Here is a 23,432-nt window from a genome sequence, read left to right on the forward strand (position 1 = left end):
AAAATTGCAGTTAAAGGCTGATTTGATTTTAAAAAAAAAGTCCCTTTCACCCTTGTTTCCGGGTAACTTTTATGTTTGTAGAAGACTTTTATGGTTGGAAGAGTTTTTGAGATATCGTAACTAATCAGTCCACGAGTGCTATTTTGCTTCACGTATTTTTTATTGATTAGTACATTAGCATATAGAATTAGACATATTAGTTAATACAGTATCACAAGCATATCATTTTGTTGATAATGATACCTATTTTGTTTCATTACACCAAATGAATGTCCATTAACTTATTCATCTACTTATTTATCGCATAAAATTTCTTCTTCTTAGTCGTGCACTCTTGGCAGAGTGGTCGTGGCTGCTGAGATGAATTTCATGGCGCTAGACATCACTGGATTGCACGCGCGAGTCTTCTCCACTTTTGGCGGTTGGTAGCATGTCGAAAACATTCTACCACAGTTGTCTGGGTCAACGATTTCACCGTATCTATCCAACGAGTAGGTGACCGCCCTCTTGCCCTTTTTCCTTCAACCTGTCCTTGCACCACCAATCGTTCAATAGACCCCTCATTCCTTGAGATGTGGCCAAAAAACTTGAATATGCGTAACTGCACCGTAGACGAAAGTCGTTCCTTGATATTCAGTTCTTTTAAAATGGAATTGTTGCATTGCATAAAACTAGCTGTATCAATAATTGTTCTCTTGTTTATTGACGTAAACTATATCAATATTAATTCCTGCAGTTTACAGATATGAATATTTATCTTTCAATTCTAATATAATTTTTTAACATACTAAGAAAACCGTTAAAAGCCAGAAATTTAGTTAAAATACACGCATTTTACTTGACCCGTCCTTTTATTTTAAGAATGTATTATAATCTAAGGTTATAATTTACAGTATAAAATTAAGGAATACGTTAATGCATTACTAACCCAATATAAATAATTTACCTGATCCAAAATCATAGATTAAAGATATTTTTTTGATAAAACGTGTAAAAATCCAATGAACAATCAAATGAATGAAATTAATTATGAGTCGATAGGTATCAGGAATTAATTTATATCTTAGATAGAGGATACGTTATTCATTTCTTTTGTGAGTTAACGAGTTAAGATTTTTGTGAAACAGTATCGAATAACTTAATAAACAACAGAGAATTCGATTGCTACAGATCATGTCGATCGTCGAAACATAACGGTATCTAGGTAAAAAAAACAATGAAATCTATAGGTATTACAAAAGCACATACTAAGCAATGTTTGTCTCAGAAATATCTGCCAACCATCTTAAAGACAAAAAATAATGGAATTTTTTGGGCGAGGCTTTAACTCACATGCATTGAGATAAGATAAGATAGGACGATAAGTATGTCAGGTAGGTACGAGTATATCAATATCCAGCAATGTATCGCTCAGTCACCAACTCGCCACCGATAAAATGATGGATTTATGTATTTATCTAGACCTACCATATTTGTATAATATTGTTATTACTATTATATTATATTATATTGTTATATATGCGTGTATAAGTATTATATATGTATTTGTATGTACCTTATGAATAAACTTAATAACGATATAACCGATTTAAAAGTTTTTTATAAGAGAGTTACGTATGCGATATTTTAATTCAGTAGTAATATTTGTTTATTATTATAAGCTACACAAAACTGGTAATAACTAAAGGTAGATCTAAATATAAGCAATAACATGTTTTGTTCTAAGCTGCAACCCAAAGTATGTGTACACAACTTTGAATTAAATTAAACAAAAAGTAAAATAAGAAATAATAAGAGGTCAACCTGATATAATGATATTTGTGGAGCAAACAAAAAGAGGTGTTAAGGTAGCCACGCTGGGTCCCTCTGATTGGTTATTTTAAAAGTGAATCGATGAGTATTATTGTATTTTATATTTTCTTTAATTAAACTGATATAGAACATCTGTTAATTTTTTTTAACATCACGACTTAAACCGCGTTCCTTGATTAAATATATATAAAGATGAGCACTTCCTATAACTCTTCAATACAGTATGAATGTTTTTAATTTAACGTTATGTACAATTGTATTAAAAATAAAGGTAACATTATTAGAATTGTTTTTGAGTGCCTTCTCTAAATTATGATATTTTTTAAAAATCGATCAAATTAAAAATCACGTGCGTTGCATGTTTTTTTACGAAAGCTTTGAATGGAAAATATGTTTATTATATAAGGTTAAGGATGGTTCACGCTACAACCGGGATACCAGAGGACTGACTATTCTTGTGTGACATTGATTAGTTTATATTTTCCGGTCTACGCTTACTATAAGAGACCTATAATAATTATAATAAAACCACCCTGGAACACTACAGCATTAGTTGCAACGATTGGATGATTTTAATGATTCCAGCGACCACGACACTACCGGCCCGTAGCAGGCACGGGGTTGTTACACAGGTCTAGGGTGTGAGTCAGAGGCAAATCTCAGCCTTTGTTACCAGCACGCCCTGCGTGGTTAAACCCTTTGCAAACCCAAAATAGTTTGATGGCTCAGTCACTGGTAAACCTGGGGTTTGAAAACTGGACGTTGAATTCTAATCGATCAAAAATTCCAATTATTTTAATGACGGTTTTATTAAGAAGTTTGCATACGGAAAGATATACCTACTTGCTAGTTACTATTATTAGTTATTCAGCACTGTTTAGCGTGAGTTTAGCTTTAGTGACATTTTTGTTGTGTTGTGATGTTTAAAAGTATTACTTATGGTTTAAGGTATACGTTTAATGTCTTTTAAATATATTTTTAATTTAAATGCCTTATTTTATTGCAAGTACCTATTATAGTTCTTATTTCATAGATAACAAAATGATTTAACTTAGCCCCCCCAACCTTAGCTATTTCTGTAGCCTTTTAGGCCAAGGTCCTTCGACTAACCACATACCTCTCCCATAAGCATCATCATCATCAGCCATTGTGCGTCCACTGCTGGACATAGGCCTCTTTCAAGCAGCGCCAACTTTCCTATTTTCGGCTTTCCTCATCCAGTCGTTACCTGCCACTTTTTAGAGGTCGTCGCTCCATCTAGTTGGGAGGCGTCCGACACTCCATTTACCGACACGCGGTCTCCACTCGAGGATCTTTCGACTCCAACGTCCATCGGTCCTCCGACAAACGTGACCAGCCCACTGCCACTTTAGTATGCTAACAGGAAACGCTATGTCAGTTACTTTACTTCGTTACGGATCTCATCCCTCAAAAAACCCCAAGCATAGCTCTAATAAGCACTCTAATACGCACTGGCGAGTTAAATTTTACTACGATTTTTACCTAATTTCTTTCATTTGTTTAAATCTATCCTTATATATTTCTAATATATAAGGAAAGATTGAAATAATAATAATTTAAAAATAACACTTGCTTTTACGGAGAGGATATTGTGAGAAAACCTGCGTGCCTGAGAGTTTTCCATAATATTCTCGTGTAAAGTCTACCAATCCGCGTTTGACCAGCGTGGTGGACTATGGCCTAAACCCTTCTCATTCTTAGAGGTCGTGCCCTTTAAAGGGCCGGTAATGGGTTAGTGGTGATAATTTGGTCGAGCCGATTTTCGCCAGATATACACACAGCAGTTGATTTTTATATTACTAAAATAAATAGATTCATAGACAGATTAATTTTAGTTTTACTATCATTAAATAATTTTATTTTTTTTTTATTCTCAACAATGCAAAATTAATAAAAAAATAACACTATTAAAAGCAATAAAAAAAACATCCACTTCTTCGCTTGCGGGGCTTTTGAATGCTCAAGCAACCGGCGCGGCGGTCAGGGCTCGAGAGTAAGAAACCTGCTCACAATACGCGTCGTTTCAAGGACTACTGCCTTCTGTATCCGACCCTTGATCCAACAACCAAGCGAAAGCTTCTTCGAAGTCGAAGGTCGAAGCTTTTCGCGAGACTGAAACGACTATCGGTACAATAGCGGTCGACTCAATACGGACAGATTTATTATTATTGTATATTATAACTCAAATATATCTACTGACCATTTTCATACTAAGTTTAAGTAACCGAGGCAATGTGAAGTTAACGACTTACCTGAAAAAAAATAAGCAAATATTTATGAAAAAAGAAGAAAAACTTTTATTTGGTTAAACATCAAAATTAAAAAAATTGTTAAAAATGAAACTTAAGACAACAAATTCAAAATTCAAATTCAAAATCTCTTCATTCATGTAGGCCTATCACAGGCACTTATGAAGCGTTCATACATATATGTTTACATAATTGTAAGGGGATGGTGAGAACAGTTATAGGTACGGTGTGATCCAAAAATGACCATCACTCAGCATGTTTGCTCTGTCTGTCGTGACGTTTGGACGGTAGACACAGACACATCAATGATATATGAATAATTGTTCTTAGCAATTATTCATTGTTGAGCCGAGTACGGAGCGAATCGTGCGTAGAGGGTATATTGCCGAAGATCTGTTTGGTGTGGAGTATAAGGATTGAAGGAATTATAAATTACACCATACAGATTCTCGTGCTTTTCGCGGACTGTAGCAAATTAAGCTTAATTTTCATAAGTAATAAGTTAATAATAAAAGTAGTAAATATTGCGCTTCAGTGATCAAACCGAAAAAATGTATCATCTTATATTTATACGTAATTCACACCTTACACATACTAGTAAAACAAAATCATCATCATCATCATATCAATCCATTTCCGGACCACTATGGGAACAGACCTCCTCCGCCACGCTGGCCTAATGCGGATTGGTGGACTCCACATAGCTTTGCGCACATTATGGAGCATTCTTAGGCATGCAGGTTTCTTAACGATGTTTTCCTTCACTGTTGAAGCAAGTGATATTTAAATTGCTCAAAACGCACATAACTTAGAAAAGTAAGAGTTGCTGGGATTCGAACTCAACACCCCGAAAGTGAAGACGTAGTCCTACCCACCGGGCTATCCATGCTTTTATTCTTACTTTTATTATGACACGCGGATTATATTATTGTGGTATTTTGCTTAAAACAATCCGATGGCCCCGTGATCCGTAGTCTGAACACTGAATAATTACCAATATATAAAAAATTCAAAAATACACACATCGCCATCTAGCCCCAAAGTAAGCGTACCTTGTGTTATGGGTACTAAGATGACTGATCAATATTTTAATGAACAATATACATTATACGTAAATACTTATAATATAACATATAAACACCCAGACACTGAAAAACATTCATTTTAATCACAAACATTTTCCCAGTCGTGGGAATCGAACCCACGGCCTTAGACCCAGAAAGCAACGTCGCTGCCCACTGCGCCAATCGGCCGCCAATAAACAAACGAGACGGTTTAATTTACATAAGTAGTAAGAATATTTTAAAAATAAAAAGTCCCGAGAGATCCATTAATTACTGCTTGTACTAGAGCGCATTGCATTTTATTTCCAAACGCGTCCAGATAATTACGATGCATTTCACAAAAAGCTCCAGCAAACCTAATTAGGTATACCAGTTTCCAACTATATCTTTTTTTTATTGACTTCTGGTAAAGGGTAAGTATAGCAGTTATATTATACCCCAACCCCTAATAGGTTTCTACGTAATATTATATCGAAACGCAAAATGGCTTAATGGCACGTCTTTCTTGGTAGAGTTGTTAATGCGATGGCCGAATATTGGTTAGAAGCAGGCGTTACTTTGCGGAAATCCATAATATATTATGAAAATTAAGCATAATTTGCTATATCTGAATATGTTAATGAGGTGGGAGGGGCATAGATAGATAAGGTAGGGTAGAAGATAGGTATAAAAGACGACACATTTGGCTAATTTTTCACTTAAAAATTATTCATCGTAAATTCGACATCTCCTGAAGATGCTCCGGTTTCGGAGCGAATCGTGCGTAGACGGTTCATTGCCGAAGATCTGTTTGGTGTGGAGTATAAGGATTGAAGAAATTATAAATTACACTATACAGATTCTCCTGCTTCGCGGAATTAAGCTTAATTTTCATAATATTCCATGGCCGAAGTTTCCAGGGAAAATTCAGAAACTATAAATTCCCAAAATGAGCTTGCCGGGGATCGAGACCGGGACTTCGCAGTGGAAACCACAGCGCTTACAGCGCCAGAAGGGTCGTCAAAAACATGTTATCTATATATATAAGAATGTTATATTAGTTTGTGTACGGTTCAAAAACTTAAAAGTTCTGCATCGATCGAGCTGAAATTTTAGCATGATATATATAACACGATCAAGGATTGTTTTTATTTATTTTTCTCAACCATTCAATCACAATGTGCCATAGCGAAGCGTGGCAGGGTACAGCTAGTATCTTTCAGCTTAAAGACATTTATTTTCTCAAAAAAGAACACAATAGTTCACTTACATCGAGAATACAATAACATTTTAAAATTAGTAGATACAAAATCTTAAAGTGCTTTACAGATGTACCATATTATTTAAAAGTAAAAATTTTTGCGGGTGGTTAAAGAAAAAGTTAGCGAGCGATAATACAAATCGTTTTATAAGAAAGAGGTCACATTAACTTAACTGAACGGTATTTTGTACATGTTCAATAACAAGTTTTTTAAACATTGGTAAACTTTTAGTGTTAATGTTTCTCTCAGGTAAATTATTGTACAACAGCACTCCCTCACACAGTATACTTTTCTTTCCATAATTGGTTCTAGTTTTAGATAGTAAAAATTTAGTTTTACGTTTTCTTAGATAGTTTGCGTATGTTTTTGTTTGAAATCGTAATTGTGAGAGTATATTATCTGTGCTTATTTTTCTTATTAAGGTGCAGGTTTTTAATGCGTATAATTGATTTATATTAAGAATTTTAGTCTCTGTATACAATTTATTTGTAGGAGTTAGATAGTTATACTTATAAAGAACTTTAATAATTTTATTTTGGATAATTTGCAATTTTTTAATATGTGATTTCGCATATATATATATATATGTATATTGTATATATATATCTTGTGTGCGTGTGCATGTCACTGAACTCCTCCTAGACGGCTGAACCGATTTGAATGAATTTTTCGGTATACGTTTGGGTGGCACCCTGGATTGTTTAGATTCACAAATTATCCCGACAGAAGGCGCTAGGGTCCGCTAGTGTCCTATATATTGTATCTTTTTCTCATATGACCGTATGCCAGTCGACATAATGGAAACAATTGGAGATTTTTAACCAAATATCATAATCATCTTCTGCCTATTAAACTCTGGGCATACGCGTGACGGCAAATCAGAATACATTTGTCACCACCCCTTCTGTTCACGCGGGTGTCGTACGAGGCACATCCAAGCAGTAGGCGTAGTACAAGATTTGCGCCCTCGCAACCGAGGAGTCGTTTTCGAGTTTTGAACTCTGCGTCTACAAAGCAAAATGGACCTAATCATAATCGTTTTAGAGTCGCAAATCCTGTAACTCTGATTTTTATTTCACAAAAGTTCTGTCAACAGCTTTACTGCTATGCAAATAAGATCTATTTTTCTCCGGTATTTCCATAGTCGAAAGCGACTCTTCGATTGCGAGCGAGCAAATCTTGCTGTGCCTCGTACGATACCCGCGTGAAGAGGGGTGGTCGTGACAACTAAAAATACATAATATCCGAATGAATCTGATCAGTCATGGCTATTTAGCCCCCCTTCCGACAAGATGCCCTTCATAAGCAATTAAGCCTTCCAGTAGGGTGCTGCATAGAAATCGATAAGCGGTACAGGTTTTAATATATGCCATACCTCTAACAGGTCATCATCATTTGCCAGGAGGTGAAATTGCAGGCAAGGGCTTACTTGTAGTGGAATAAAAAAACCTCGAATGTTCCCCCCCTGCTAAGCAGGAGACAATTATATCCCCGGGGAAATAGTAAAAATTTATCTTCTCCCACAGCTTTATCAAATCTCAGAGCACTGGCGCACAAGTTGAAATAATATCCAAAGAATATATGTGTAATAATAAACGGGGGTAAACTTCTCCTATACCATGTTCCCGGGCTTTAGGAAGTTGACACGTTAATTATATCCCGCGCGAGGGGATATAATCAGGGGATATGATTTTTATCTCCCACCCGTGCTAGCCCTGATATCTATTAAAGATAAGCAAAACCAACAAGACAAACGACACTCTTTTTTTTTTAATTATGTGCTCCGCTGAAATCCGCTTTCTGTTATTGGGCACTCTTAAGTACAGTTAAGGTATTTGATTTCACCCAAGCAGTCATAGACACTGAAAACAGTCTCCTTTTGTATGACTCTAAATTCCATAAATATTGAAAACGTTGGCTGAAACGAACAGATTCCTTACATAAACCATTTTCAACGACAAACAAATAGTTTGTCTCTCTAACCTTTCTAAGATCATACCTCTTACTCACCTACGTAGGCATTTCTTATTTCGCCCTAAGGGATTATGGGATCTATTAAATCACAATAGAGCTTAGTTTGGCTTGAAGCTTCTAATATAAAGAGTACCCTAGAGACAAAAAAGGAAGGCATGTAAAAATTGTTTTTCTTAAAGAAATGAGGCGATTCACGAGGGTCCGTGGAAAATGGGCTGACGCGCTGCATAAGAAAATACGACATTATAGAATATCGATTTTGGCGGTCGCTGTCAAGCTGACATGTCGTGAAATCAGCTGCTCGTATTATTATTTTAATTTTTATTATAATATTTGTATAAATTGTGTTAAAATCACTGTGATTTAAATGTATTTTCTATGTGTTAATCAAAGAAAAAAGTGTAACCTACACAGTGACCATATAAACCACGTAAATCGAAAATCCGTCTGACAGGAGGTTTCGTCCAACGGGAATTCAAAATCCAACGACTGTTATAAGCAAACGACGTACATTTTACGTCCATGGGATGTACCTGGGGAGTATTTCTTTCATTTTTCTTATGTTAATAACACTGCCATAACAATATCCTAGTTGATAACCAATTCCCTACTTCAAATTTTTGTTTTATTTTGTTATTCTCGTAACACTCACGAGAGACGTCCCTCCACACACTTAGACAGACTCATTCTCGCTTTACTTGACAGATTTGTGGAAGTATAGTTGAAGAATTAATTAAACTGTCTCAGACAAAAATACACAACCAAATAAACCTTATTTTACAAGTTGTGATTCAAAGTTTTATTAAGCTAGTTATTTAAAACATACTTTCAATTATCTGTGCTAAAATTGCTATTTCTATCACTTAAAGATATCCCTAATTAGTATGTTATTGTATTTCGAAACGTGCGTAGAGGGTACAATGCCGAGGATCTGTTTGGTGTGGAGTATACGGATTGAAGAAATTATAAATAACACCATACAGATTCTGCTGCTGTTCGCGGAGTATAGCAAATTAAGCTTAATTTTCATAATATATTATGGATTTCCGCAAAGTAACGCCTGCTTCTATCCATACATAATAATTATTTTAAAATGTTTTGTCTTTAAATAGGACCATAAATTCGGTTGCCCTGGAGCCCTAGAATATATAACTATTTTTATTTGCCCTTAGTCAGATCAAAATACGCTCTTAATAGTTATATTTATAGAGCTACTCAAAGCTATAATAATAATTTCTCGGATTTAGATTTATTTAATCTTACACTTGCTCAGTTAAAAAAAATCTTTATTCTAAATTCTAACTTCTAATTATTGTTCTACGTAAAAGTACTACTTATGTTTTCACATATCCACTTTGATGGATATTGTTAATAAGGGTCTTCCCTTATTTACATTATCTGTCAATAATATTTGTTTTTTTCTCTCGAGCCCATATTTTAAAGTTTCATAATTAAGTTATAAGTTTGCTGTCAATTTTAATGTTTTCGTTAGATTTATTAGCGGCTACTTAATTGGTGTATGTATGTGTTATTTTCTTTGTACTAATTTTAAGTATTAAGTTTACTGTTTGGGCCTTAATAAATAAAATAAAAATACATAAATACGTCACAGTAGCTCAATTCAATTTTCGAAAAACTATATCATGTCTAATTCACAGAAATATCTACAAAGATATGGTACGCCAAAGAAAACAGTTTTCAAATAGAAGCAGTAATGTTTCAGAATTATGATAATAAGATGAAGAATGACCTAAATCCCATCGAAAACAGATCCGATTTGGGTGTGATTCACGCAACCTGAATGCTGAACGAGTACTTGGGTAGATAAATACTTATTGGGCGTAAACGTCGGTAGCTTTCGTCTGAATCCGATATTAATATCGAGTCGATCGATGGTGAATTATTCGATGTTATATATTCTTTATTAAGGTACAGTTCACCTTGAGAGCACTTCTTTTGTCAATATTAAATAATAGCAACTATTTTTATCATTATCAATCTATTACGGGCCCACTACAGAGCACGGGTCTCCTATCAGAATTAAAAGGGTTTAAGGCCGTAGCCCTTTCACCACCATCGTCGTTATCAACCCATTACCAACTCACTATAGAGCACGGTTCTCCTCTCACAACAAAAAGGGTTTCTTGATTGTAGGCAAATTTGTGCTTTCATTAATTAGTAAGTATTTCCATACTCGAAAACCACTGTTCGATTGCGACTAAGCAAATATTGTACTAAAGGCTACATTCGGAAATCTATACTAAATGCTACTTATGGCGTACAATATTACGCTATACTGCCCATCCAGTGTTTATTTTAAATCAATAAATATCTATAGAGTAGAGTAACAATCCTAGGGATGGGTAGGGTAGTTTCCAGAAGCTTCCAAGGTCAATCCATTCATGAAAGGCGTTAAAAGTTACTTAAAGTCATAACAGCCTTGTCAAATAAAGGTGACCTGACCAACTATTTGTAGTAGTATAGCCATGCTTATTTCCTCCGCCTTATTTCTTTTTCAGCATTTCTGTGTTCAGGTCTGAAGGGCGTTGGTTGTAATTTCAAGTTCATCAGGCTTAACACCCACTCCTCAGTCTGAGTCAGTTTGATGGACAAAGCGCGTCAATTTTAAAGGCGTATTCCTTGAATGCCTTGCGAGGTATTGCCGTTTTTAGGCGACGGTTTGCCACTAACTTGATAAGTCAACTTTAACATTAAAAAAACAAGATTTAATAACCTATATTGAAACTTGGAATAAACCTCCCATGGTACTGGCATTAGTTAAATCCCATACATAATAATAATTTTAAAATGTTTTGTTTTTAAATAGGACCATAATTTCGGTTGCCCCGGGGCCCTAGGATACGTGTAGCTGTAGTCTCTACCATTACGCACACGTAAGGTGTTAAACATACTCCAGCTAGGGATTAAATGACGCCCGAATACCTTAACATGATCTCGGGTTAAGAGCAACACGACTGTATATCGAGATTAAATTATTGCGCATTTTCCACCAAACAATGAACGACAATAGTAAAGGATTATATTTTAGTGATAACAATAAATTCTTATCAATGTAACTAATGCATGTGAAAGTGTTTTTGATAGTTTTTCCTACACAATGGGGCACAATATTGACTATATTTTTGCATTAAGATATTTCAGACTGCTATTTCTTTATTCCGAAAAACCAAATTATTTACATAAATTCAACTTAATTTTTTTATAATTTTATGCCACAGTTTTCTTCCTTATTACATCAATAGCAAAGAAGTAATTAGTAATAAACTATGTAGGGGCACAGTACACGCGGACAGGTTGAGCAATAAATAGATAAACGGGCTAAATAGGATAAAATCTAGGTAGCCTTCAGGTTACCTGAAACGTAGATAAGCCTAGTCTAAAGAAACTAAATAATTGAAGTTCCAATTTAAACGCTATCCCATTCTCCTAGCGTGGGGTGAGATCACGCCGGGATAGGAATAACTTACAATGGTCTTGGAATGAGTTATAGCAGCACTATGGGGTATTGAGGCTAAAATATTGCATATTTTCCACCAAACACTGAACGAAAATAGTTCAGGTTCTATTTTAGCTATCACAATAAATAATTTCTAAACTTAAGAACGTATTTGACTAGCCAATTGTTCGCGAGCTCACTGAGTAAAACAACAGAAAAGATTAACAGCCACTATACATTATTATAAAATTGCTTCGATGCTATGTAAAAAAAACCAAAATATTATTGCTTTCTTGCTCGTAGCCAAAAAAACTCCAACCGGTTGCTTCATGAAATAAGAAGAGCCTTGACTGGGTTGATTCACCAATCAACCCAGTCAACGCTTACGTACCTGCTCATCATCATCATCAGCAACGACTCATTGCTACGCACAGGCCTTCTCTTTTATAAGAGAGAGGATTTTAGAGCGTAGACCCACCACGATGTTCTAATGGGCTTTAACTATTATCACTTAATAGTGAGAATATTCGACCGTCTATGAGGCACAAGATTGGACACTGACTATCTTCTAACTTCAAACTGGTACTGACACTGACAAAAACACAATAAAATTAACCTGAGAATCAGGTCCGAAAAACCCTCGTGTTTCATAGACAAACAATACAGTTCAAATGATGAGGCCAAAGAATACAAAATTAAAACATCCCATTCGAATCCTCAGTCTGTAAATTGAAAAAAGTCTCATTTAGAGGTTAATGAAAAATTTCATACCTCCAAAGTTCGACCTTTTCTCAGGCAGTACCTACATCCCATCTTGAAATAATAACATTTCCTTCAAGAAAATTGCGTATTTCCCGAGTGTTTATTAAAGGTGCCGACGTCGATGAAGGCTGGGGATTAGGTGATATCACACTTATTATTTACGGGCAAAAATTAAACGTGAATTGCAATTCTGTCTTGTCAAAGTCAATTGAGGCCTAGGCTGTATTTTTACATTAGGTTAATATACTTGATAAAGACATCCAGCCACGGAAACTGTTGAGGGAAGTTCTTAATACCAAGTCTTGTGCAACTTTGGTCCAGTTCTTGCAACTCGTTTTATATCATCCGGTCACCTTGTCGGGGGTCTACTGCATGGGTTCGAAGGCTAACTTTAGACCCCAACGTTCATCGGTTTTCCGAGCTATGTGTCCCGCCTATTTCAGGTTCACGTCTCGTTGAACTATGATAAACATGGATCTTCTTTGGATCTCCTCATTCCTGATTTGATCACGTGGAGATACTGTGAGCATAGCTCTCTCCATCGCGCGCTGAGTGACTCTGAGCCTTCTCATGAGATCCATTGTAAAATACCACGTTACGGAGCCTGAAGTCATGACTGGCAAAACGCCTGAAGTCTGTGGTCTTCAGGCAATGTGATATTTTATACCTTAATGGCGTATTTGAAGAAGTGATTATGAAGAGACACGATGCACAAGACCGTGCAATTACCATTCTCATCCGTTATTCACCCACTCAAAGGCACAGTTCTCACCTAATAATGTGATAGGTGTAGGCCCAGTGCGGATTGATAGACTTTGAGATCATAATTAAAATATTGAGGCAGGCAGATTTCCGTGAGGATATATTTCTTCAGCAGCATGTAGTATTAAATTTCTTAACTTAACCTTCGTAACTAGTAATAGGTTTTTGCTATGCAGCGCATATTTTATTTGGCGCGAGTTCGAATATAACGAGCAAGCGAAAAATTCAAATTGTAAAAATAGAATATTGAGCGTAGCGTACTCAGAAGTCGATACGAAATGAAAAAAAAATTGCAACCCTGCGAATGTCACAACTTTTCATCATTCTACAGCAGCGAGGAAAATTCAAGAGGAACAATTTGAACGATGCAATGTACGAACTAAAAAACGAGATTCTGAACTTTTCACTATATGGTTTAATCGAATGTAAAAAGTTCGTCACGTCATATTCGTCCTGTTCGAATTTCGAATTAATATCTCACTTCGAACGCTAGCGGACACAATGGTCTTGCGGAAGGATTTTCGAAATATAAAAAATGAATTTCCCATCTACTGAGTTGCAAAATAACGTCCAATTTAATCTTCCTTACCATAGAAAGCACTTCTTTTTTCCAATTATTGTTACTGACTCTTGAAAAATATTTTAACAATTATCCGTCTTTCGTCTGGTATGAAATGCAATGAGATAACGACCTGGAGTGGCTTTCCTTTGATCTAGGTAGAAAAATGGAAATACGGGCAATCTAAATTGGAAGGAAACTTGCTCGGTTCGGAGTGTCCTCGGAGATATGCAAGGCGTCTGAAGCGCTATTTCTTTACAAAGCTTGCTGTTTTGTTACTAAAATTCTTGTAAATAAATTAGGAAAACTCAATAGGAAGTAGAAAAAGGTATATAAAGCAGTGGGTAGGAGCTCGACTTCACTTATTACTTATCTATGTAATTGATTATTATGTTGAGTTTATAATAGCATTAATATATATATATCATAAATATCTATTCTAGTATATATACATTTTTACTACGTTGTTGTAGTTATCATGTAAATATAGTATGTATGTTCATGTAAGTTTATTTTATTTTTTGTATCATACTTTATGCACCATCCACTTTCCACATTTTTTCGGCTTCGCACGGGCAGGTTGCCTTTAAAAGATTACTTTTAGTGATAAAGCCGCCTTTGCACTAAGTACTACTGTTTTCCTTGTGTTGTGTTGCAATAAAGTTTTTCTATTGCATTCTAAGTAAGTCTAACTTTTCGAAGTTATGTGCGTTTTAAGTAATTAAAATATCACTTGCTCCGTCGGTGATGGAAAACATCCTGAGAGTTCTACATAATGTCCTCAAAGGTATGTGGAGTTCACCAATGGCCTTTACAGAATCAGCATTTGAATTTTAAGATAGCAGATTTGATAAGGTGCATACAAAAAAAGGTTTCAAGGAATTCTATTTTACGCCGGCGTACTCGAACAAACATACTTAAATATGCACTCACAAGAAATGAATATTTACGCATGGCATGGGAGTGTGCTTTACCAAAATAAGTCGACCTTGTAGGTACTTGGATATTTTTTATGGATTAGATTATTTACATTTGGATTATACACGCTGTCAGCGTTTGTAACAGACTTCTACGGAACATGTTTTTGAAGTCATACTTCATTTGGCGCGTTAGGGAAAAATTATGAGTGTAAATTTTTACGATGTGCGACCACATCGTCACAAAAAACCGACACCCTGAAGTTAGCTATAAGGTTGGACAGTGTACACTTTTAATTGTCAAAGTCTGCGGGCTCATTCCGGTGATAAAATTGTACAAAAATCTTGATTTTTTTTTTAATAACTAACTTTCTATTAGTGTTCCAAATTTAATTATGTTTATTATGATATTTAAAATGAACTTTTTTTTAACTAGATAGTGCATTATAATAAACTTTCAAAGTATGAAATATATTTTTTCTATTGTTAGTGTCGTTTTATCTACAAACGTAGAATAAGGCGAAAGGTAAAATTTTTGAAAAGATTTTTATCTTGTTACATCAAAGTATAACTTCTAACGCGTGTACATAAGTACACACACGTTTGTATTTATTCAATTTCCTTACAATGAAGCCATCAGGGCTAGTACAGGCAGGATACAAAAATTATATCCCCCGATTATATCCTCACAAGGGATATAATTAGCGTGTCCACCTGCTAAAGCACGGGAACATGGAATAGGAGAAGTTTACCCCCGTTTATTATTACACATTTATTTTTCAACAAAAACGAATCCAAAACATTCTAAATGTTTACTTATGACAACCCTACTAAACACAAAAGACCGACACGCGCAAAGTACCTACGCTACGCGACGCGTACCATGACATGATAAAGAGACAGAAAGCTGTGTGGACGACCAATTTTAAACCAAGACTAGCGTGGTGGATTACGGCCAAATCCATTGTGGGAGGAGACCCGTGCCCTGTAGAAAAATAAGAGTAAAAGTATAATACCTCGTTATAATAAAAAAGTAAAAGTATAATACCTCGTTTTACAACAAAAAAACGCTACATCTCATATTCTACGCAGTGTAAATAATATAACAGTACAGGCCATGCCCTTAAATAAATTTTATTGCCCCGCAGGCGCCTAAGAAATATTCCAGACGTGTAAAATTTACAAGCGAATATTTTGTAGATCGTAATTGTCGCATTTTGAGATTAACATCCGTATTCACAAACATCACTAGGAACTCTCACACTGCAGTTTACAAACAGTAACCGCTACTGACAATTGATAAATTTCTTAATGACAATGTTGCTTGGAACCGCGCCGCGCGTCTTACATCTCTGACCAGACAGAATCCCTATCCCTACTAATATTATAAATGTCAATGTAAGTTTGTTTGTTACGCTTTCACGCAAAAACTACTTAACCGATCCTCATGAAACTTTGTACACATATTCTTGGAAGTGTTAGAAGTAATAAAGGATACTTTTTATCCCAACATTAAGCTCGGTTCCTTTGGGAGAGGGGATGAAAGTGTTTGACGACTTTACACCATAACTCCGACAAATTATAACTGATTTAAATAATTCTTTTTGTACTGTAGAGGTTATGATATGTGTTTAATTTTGCTAAAACTTTGTGCAGATCTGATGAAAAGCGGATCTGAAGATAGAGGACAGCACTCCTCATCGGACAGCAGCAAACCCCTCATTTACTCGATACTGAATAGGTACTTGTATGCCAACTGAATGCCACATGAAAAACAAAACCAAACGCAGACGAAGTCGCGGGCAACAGCTAGTAATTATAATAAAAAAATTACGTTGATAAAGAGAAACTGCTGAGTTTCTTGCCGATTTTGTCTCGATAGAAAGAGCCTTCCGAACCGGTGGTAGAGTCTCTACAAACAGACAGACATGACGCTTTTAAAGTTTATTAGGTCTACTTGAAATAAATGAATTTAGAATAATATTAGCTTGTCATAATATAAGACCAATCGGAGAGGGGGTTTTAGGACAATACCTATAAAAAGTTTTGTTCACCAATACAAATTAGCCTTCGACTACAACCTCACACGATAATATCACGTTAAAGATGATGCAGACTAAGAAAGCAGCAAACTAACATGTTAGAGGTCTCTATATATATTAAAATTATACCCCTAATCTGGGTATAGACCCAGATCGGTATCGTACCGGACGCTTAAGCACTTGGCAGCACGGCTTTGATGGTAAATAGCAACGCCCGAAGTCGTCTCCCACGAGACGGAACAGGGAATTATCGAACCGGGATCGAACCCGGGAACTCTTACTCATGAACAACAGCGCTCACCAAAACGCCAGGGAGGTAGTAAACATATACTCGATCTAAACAAAACTTTACAAAACTAACTTGTTGTAAAGTATAGACTGTGAAAACACATTTACACGTGTAGTGTGAATATGGGCGTTTTTGCGTGTGCGAGTTAATGTTATATTATCTAGAACTATGACCTTATTTTGCGTTGCCCATGTACCTAATCTGTGAACCAATATGTCCCTCACCTCTGTAAGGGTAGGGAACTTTTAGGCGTGTTTACCCTAGGGCCAAAAGGGACATAGGCGTCAGACTACGGCCCAAGTTGAGTGAATGTATTTTTTATCCTGGAATAATGCACAGTTCTTATAGGATCTTTCTTATAAGAACTGTATATTATTCCAGGATAAAAAAATCATGATTCTTTTATACCATCTCAGTGCATAAAGGCTTTTTCATTTATACCCTTAGTGGGGGAAATAGACCCTAGCAAATGTGAGCGGACGGAGCCGCCTGTACCTCTAGTATAATGAATTAATGGTGGTTTAGTTCCTTCATTCATTTTTGTTTCATTAATTTATGGGGTTGGCCTTTATTTTATTCTTCCAGCCCGGGACTTTTATTTTTTTATTTTTCGAACTCTCCCTCTATTTTTCCTTCAATTATATTATTTTTAAGTAGGTGTCCAATATCCTCCTTCTGTTACCTATACTGGCAGAGATCGCTACTAAGCTATAAGAAGGCCTTTTGTATTCTACTCCAGTCTTTGTGTTTCTCTCTACTCTTCCTTTATTTTCCTTTCTGTGTAGAGGTTTACAAATAAAGAGTTTCGTTAAATAAAATAAAAGAATAAATACTTATTTTAATACCTATGTCTATTTTAATCAACTACTTTTTTATTTCCTTTTCATTTTCTTTATGTAGAGTTGGCGCCGAATGGCGAGTTAATTTCGAAAAACTGAATACACCAAATTTTATATCATGTACGGACTGGATAGGAACAGAACTTGGAATTGGGTGCAAAAATTCTACACTATTCAGATACTATTTAAATCCATTATTGACATCTAGTTTAAATTTCGAATAAAAAGTGCGACAACAATGTTGGAAAATCTGAAATGCTTTTTTATCTTTTACGGTTTTTTTAATAACACATTATTGCTTGTGAGCTCTGCGTTTCGTGCAAAGAACTGTGACTAAGTAACGTAGTATTTGTATACTCTTTGGTCGCTACGTTGCATTTTCGAGTGCAAGAAAGCGGACAAAGAATAAGGTTGATGGGAAAACTAACAAAATAATGAAAACTATTAAAAATTTATTAAAGTTATCGATATTGATAGTACTCCGTCAAATTTTAGGGCAGAAACCAAATTAGCTATAGAAAATTCTTTAACATTTAAAGTCAAAGGATGTACGCATGGCAGTCCAACTTTTTCTTTATGTGTTGTGTGTGTGAGAGTTCCTAATGACGCGTCGAAATTACATTTGAAAAACGAATACACGAACTGGACAGGAACAGAACTTGGAATTAGGAGCAAGAAATCAACACCATACTTTCTAAATCCATTATTGCCATCTACTTTAAATTTCGAACAAAAAGCGCGACAACAATGTTTTAGGGCAGAAGCCAAATTTGCTGTGGAAAATTCTTTAACATTTAAAGTCAAAGGATTTTTAAAACATCTTTTTGGGAAAAACACTATATAAGCCTACATACGTAACATAAGCTGCCTATGCTAATTAATTAAAATAATAATCCGTTTATTATGTATTCGACCATAGATTGAATAAATATGTAAAGAGACCCTTCTTGGTTCAGGATAGTTTGCCAACTTAATAAAGCAGGCAAACTGTAGCTGACACAAATTTGATTTCATTGTTCACAATAGCTATTATCAGACTCGATTTCGGTAGGTGTCACGTAAAAAGAGCGCTGCTAACCTGACAAGATTTCAGCGACAATTCAAAATAGTATAGTTTGAATAGTTGATGATAGTAGTAGATCTTTTTAGCGATGCGTTACGAATTTCCATAGGTCATCTAAATAAATAAATAAATATACTACGACAATACACACATCGCCATCTAGCCCCAAAGTAAGCGTAGCTTGTGTTATGGATACTAAGATAGCTGATGAATATTTTTTTTATGAAATAATACACATAAATACTTATAATATACAGATAAACACCCACTGAAATACATTCATGTTCATCACACAAACCTTTTCCAGTTGTGGGAATTGAACCCACGACCTTGGATTCAGAAAGCAGGGTCGCGCCCACTGCGCCACTCGTTCATCAGCTAGGTCTGTCAATTATTACTCTTAAAAGAAATAAGCCTTATGTAAGCTTTTTTTAAGACATGCATGTCTGTTTCTAGACACTCTGCCACCGGTTATGAAGGCCAATTCTATCGAGACGAAGCCGAAAGAAATTCAGCGGTTTTCTAATTCATCAGTTTTGTTTTAGATTTTTTTTTCTTTAAGAAATTCATCTATTGTTTAGTAAACTCGCTGTATTAACAAACACAAGTTTTCGTACCGCTGAGGATCGGGCATTTTAAACCCTGTAACCAACAATTTTCAAGCTTGAATAAATGATTACTACAACGGTAACAAATTGTTTAAACTTATGCATTTATAGACTAAAAATTACCGTATACTACAAAAATATAGAAGTAACCCCGCAATTCCAAAAGTGTCTTCTGAACTGACTTCTTTTATTCACTGAATTTGAAAACTTATGTTTTTTTCTTAGAAATTCTCTAATTATAATATAAATAAAGCCTATTTTTGCCTCAACAAGCGAAAGATTTGAAAGTCAAAAATTACTCTTGAACACAGCATAATTTTCAACGCTCTTTTTACGTGACACGACTTAAAACGATTTAAAGTGGCCATTTTGAATCTAAATTAGATTCTAAAAAAGGTCTTTTGTGTAAGAAAATATATTTAGAGAATAAAAGAATCATTACAATTTTGAGATGCATGCATTTTAACGATTCAATTGAGTATTGTAAATTTTCTATTTCAACGTCATAACTATACTTTACTTTAGATAACATTTTGGGGTTCCGTATTGACTCGTTATTCGTATTCGACTGGATACTAAATAATGTATTTTTGTGTTTGTATTTCTTATTATTCTCCAACCAGACCAGACCAAGGAAAATTCAGAAATAATTAATACCTATATTGCTCCCGTCGAGAATCAAACTCAACACTCAATACTGCACCAGACATGTCTTTAATCTGATATCACTTGATTAAACGTTAAAGGAAAACATCATAAAAAACGTTAAAGGAAAAAATCTTGAATGCCTACCACCTTTCTAACTACTACATGGGTTGATGTGATGATGATGATGATTTAGCATCACCACCATCACATCAACCCATTAACGGCCCACTACAAAGCACGAGTCTCCTCCCACAAGGGGTTAAGGCCGTAGTCCACCACGCTGGCCCAGTGCGGATTGGTGGACTCCACACACCTTTGAGCACATTAAGTAGATCTCTCAGGCATACAGGTTGCCTTCACCGTTGAAGCAACTGACTTAATTACTTAAAACGCACATAACTTAGAAAAGTTAGAGGTGCGTGCCGGGATTCGAATTCGGCCCCATGAAAGTGTAGACGAGCTCCTACCCAATGCGCTAACACCGCATCAACTACTAAATACACGCCAGCTTTTAATCGAATTAAAAAAAAAACTACAATGTAACTGAAAATGTACGAGTTTAACATAGTAGCGTGAACTGTTAACTACTTCGTTCCTGCTAGTTACAGTTGTTAGTGAAACTGGCAGTTCAGTTTACTGTGGCGTTATAAACAATTCATATTTGACTTACCTACCTACAAACGAATTTCAGATTAGTGAGTATCTGACTGAACTTTGCGAGCTGAACTGTTCTAAATTTAAAAATTCATTTATATTTGAAGTTATACTTCTTTTGACGCGTTTAGTAAATTTTCACAAAAAACCGACACCCTGAAGTTAGCTATAGACAACATTTTAGTTTTTCAAAAACAGGTTTGACATTCAAGTGTCAAAGTTTGCGGTCTCATTCCGGTTATTTAATAGATTCAACTCTACAAAAATGTTAAATTTTAATTTTAAGTGGAACTTGGTTTTCCGATAATAAGATAACTAGATAATGCATTATAATAATCATTGTATTAAATAACTATAATAAAAATTTACGTTTGTACAAAAAATGCTTATTCATTCAAGGGCTATTGTATATTATTTTATAAAAAATTACCGAATGAGATCTTTGAGATGTCTTTCAATTAGTTAAAAGTTTATTTGTTTAAATTAAATTAAGGCGATTTGCTATTGGATTTTAATTTTTATTCTTGTTGCAATAAAGTTCAATTTAGGTTGCAGCGATTTAGCTTTCACACACTTAAAGTTATAACATAAATAGTTACTCAGGGATAAAGTAGCTTTTTTATAATTATATAATTATAAAATAATATAATATAATTATAAAAAAGTTCAATCAAGCTCCTTATTACAATTCAATCAGCTCAATTGTAATAAGGAGTAAGCTTACAGAAAAATCCTTTTATAATGTTAAACGATTAAAAAGTATGAATTGTTTATCAAATTACTCCTAAATCGGTTTCCTTCTGCTACGTAAGTAAACAGCGAGAAAGGAGATGTAAACGTTTTTTGTTTGTTATCACGTAGGGGTTAATTTGAACCGTTCGAAAAATAATTATTAAAAAGCTACTTTAATCACTGTGTAACTAATAGCTATTTATGTTATAACTTTAAGCGTTTGAAAGCTTAATCGCTGCAACCTAAATTGAACTTTATATCAACAGCAATAAAAATTAAAATCCAATAGCAAATCGCCTTAATTTAATTTAAACAACCTATTAATCATTGCATATTGCGAGAGAATATAAATTATGATTTCCCTGTTTAGACATAAAACAAAAGTGATTTTTAATTACCTTTTAATAAATTACAAATGTAAAGGAAATTATATTTAATCGATACTAAAATAGGGTTATTTTTCGCATGACTGTATCTTTTTAGGGGTGCAAGGGAATTTGTATTCTATGTTAAGTAATGGAACGTTGTTTTTTAAGTAGCAGCGTTTTACGTAATCATAGTTCACGTTCGCCAGAGCTGTCGTAGATGGAAAATTTTGATATGATTGATTTAACTGCAATCGTAAAATCAGCAGTAAAAAACGTACTTGGAAAAATCACATTCGTTCAATGCGATATGATACAATGTAGGTACCTTCTATAAAATCGAAAACGTTTTATGATCTATAAGGCGTGACTGCATATAAACATAAAGTAACGCGGCGCTATCTTTAGGGGTAGAAGATAAAAAATGTTGTGCTCTGCATCGTACTGGACCACTTGGGCCAAACAAAAGGAATAGCAAAACAATATACTACTAAACTTTACTTACTAATTCTTATAAAATAATCAGTAAGTATGTTTTCTATTTTATTCCACTATTATTTTACAAGTTAGTTATTACGTTGTACGGGTTATGGCAGTTATATTAAATCCTCGGTTTCTACGTAACATCGTATCGGAGTTCTTAACCACTTTGCGACAAGGCTTTGACGGCCAAAACCTGCCGCCAGACCAGAGCAGAGAAAATTCAGAAATTATTCCCAAATTTTCCCCGCCTGATGTTGAACCTTGGACTTCTCAATTGTAATAACAGTGCGCTCACAACTTCGCCAAGGAGGTCGTTAAATCGCACTTTTCGTTTTAAATTCTCGTTCTATTTTCGTTCTATTTTTAAAACTAGCTTTGTCAACAACGTACGGCGTAACCGATCTCGGATTTAGTTTTGAAAAGGTAATTTGCATTCTGGAGACGAATTAAGCATACTTTTCACCCTGGGGAAACTAAAGTTTCAAGATTTTAGATTGATCAAAACAAACAAAACCGAAATCTCATGCAAAAGTTTGGGTATTTTAGTCTTCGAAGTAGTTGGAATTATAATTTTCCTGTATATGAAGCTCGTTAATGCTTTTGTTCTCATTAAAATATCTGCCATATTTTGGTGAGAAGCAAGAGTGCTTCTTCTTCATTAGTTTAGCAAATGACTATGTGAGATGGTGATAGGAAATAGAACACCCGGCTAAGTTTGTTGCGGGCTTATTCTTAGACCAGGCCACGTTTGGAACCCTCGTACCTTTAATTTTAAGTATACGAATGTAGTTAATGCCATCCTCTTACTACTATGTACATCTTTAGTATGTAATCATTTATTTGAAAGAAATATTTGACTTCTACTTCTTGTAATCAAAATAGCAGCGCCTA

General features: G+C 34.9%; 1 protein-coding gene across 4 annotated transcripts in view; it reads right to left on the reverse strand.

The window, feature by feature from the left end:
• The window catches only part of LOC120633016 (transient receptor potential cation channel trpm), a 357,472-nt gene that overhangs the window by 266,155 nt on the left and 67,885 nt on the right, over positions 1 to 23,432 (reverse strand). The gene's annotated exons all lie outside the window — the stretch shown is intronic.

This window comes from Pararge aegeria, chromosome 21 (assembly GCF_905163445.1).
Source record: "Pararge aegeria chromosome 21, ilParAegt1.1, whole genome shotgun sequence".
NCBI lineage: Eukaryota > Metazoa > Arthropoda > Insecta > Lepidoptera > Nymphalidae > Pararge > Pararge aegeria.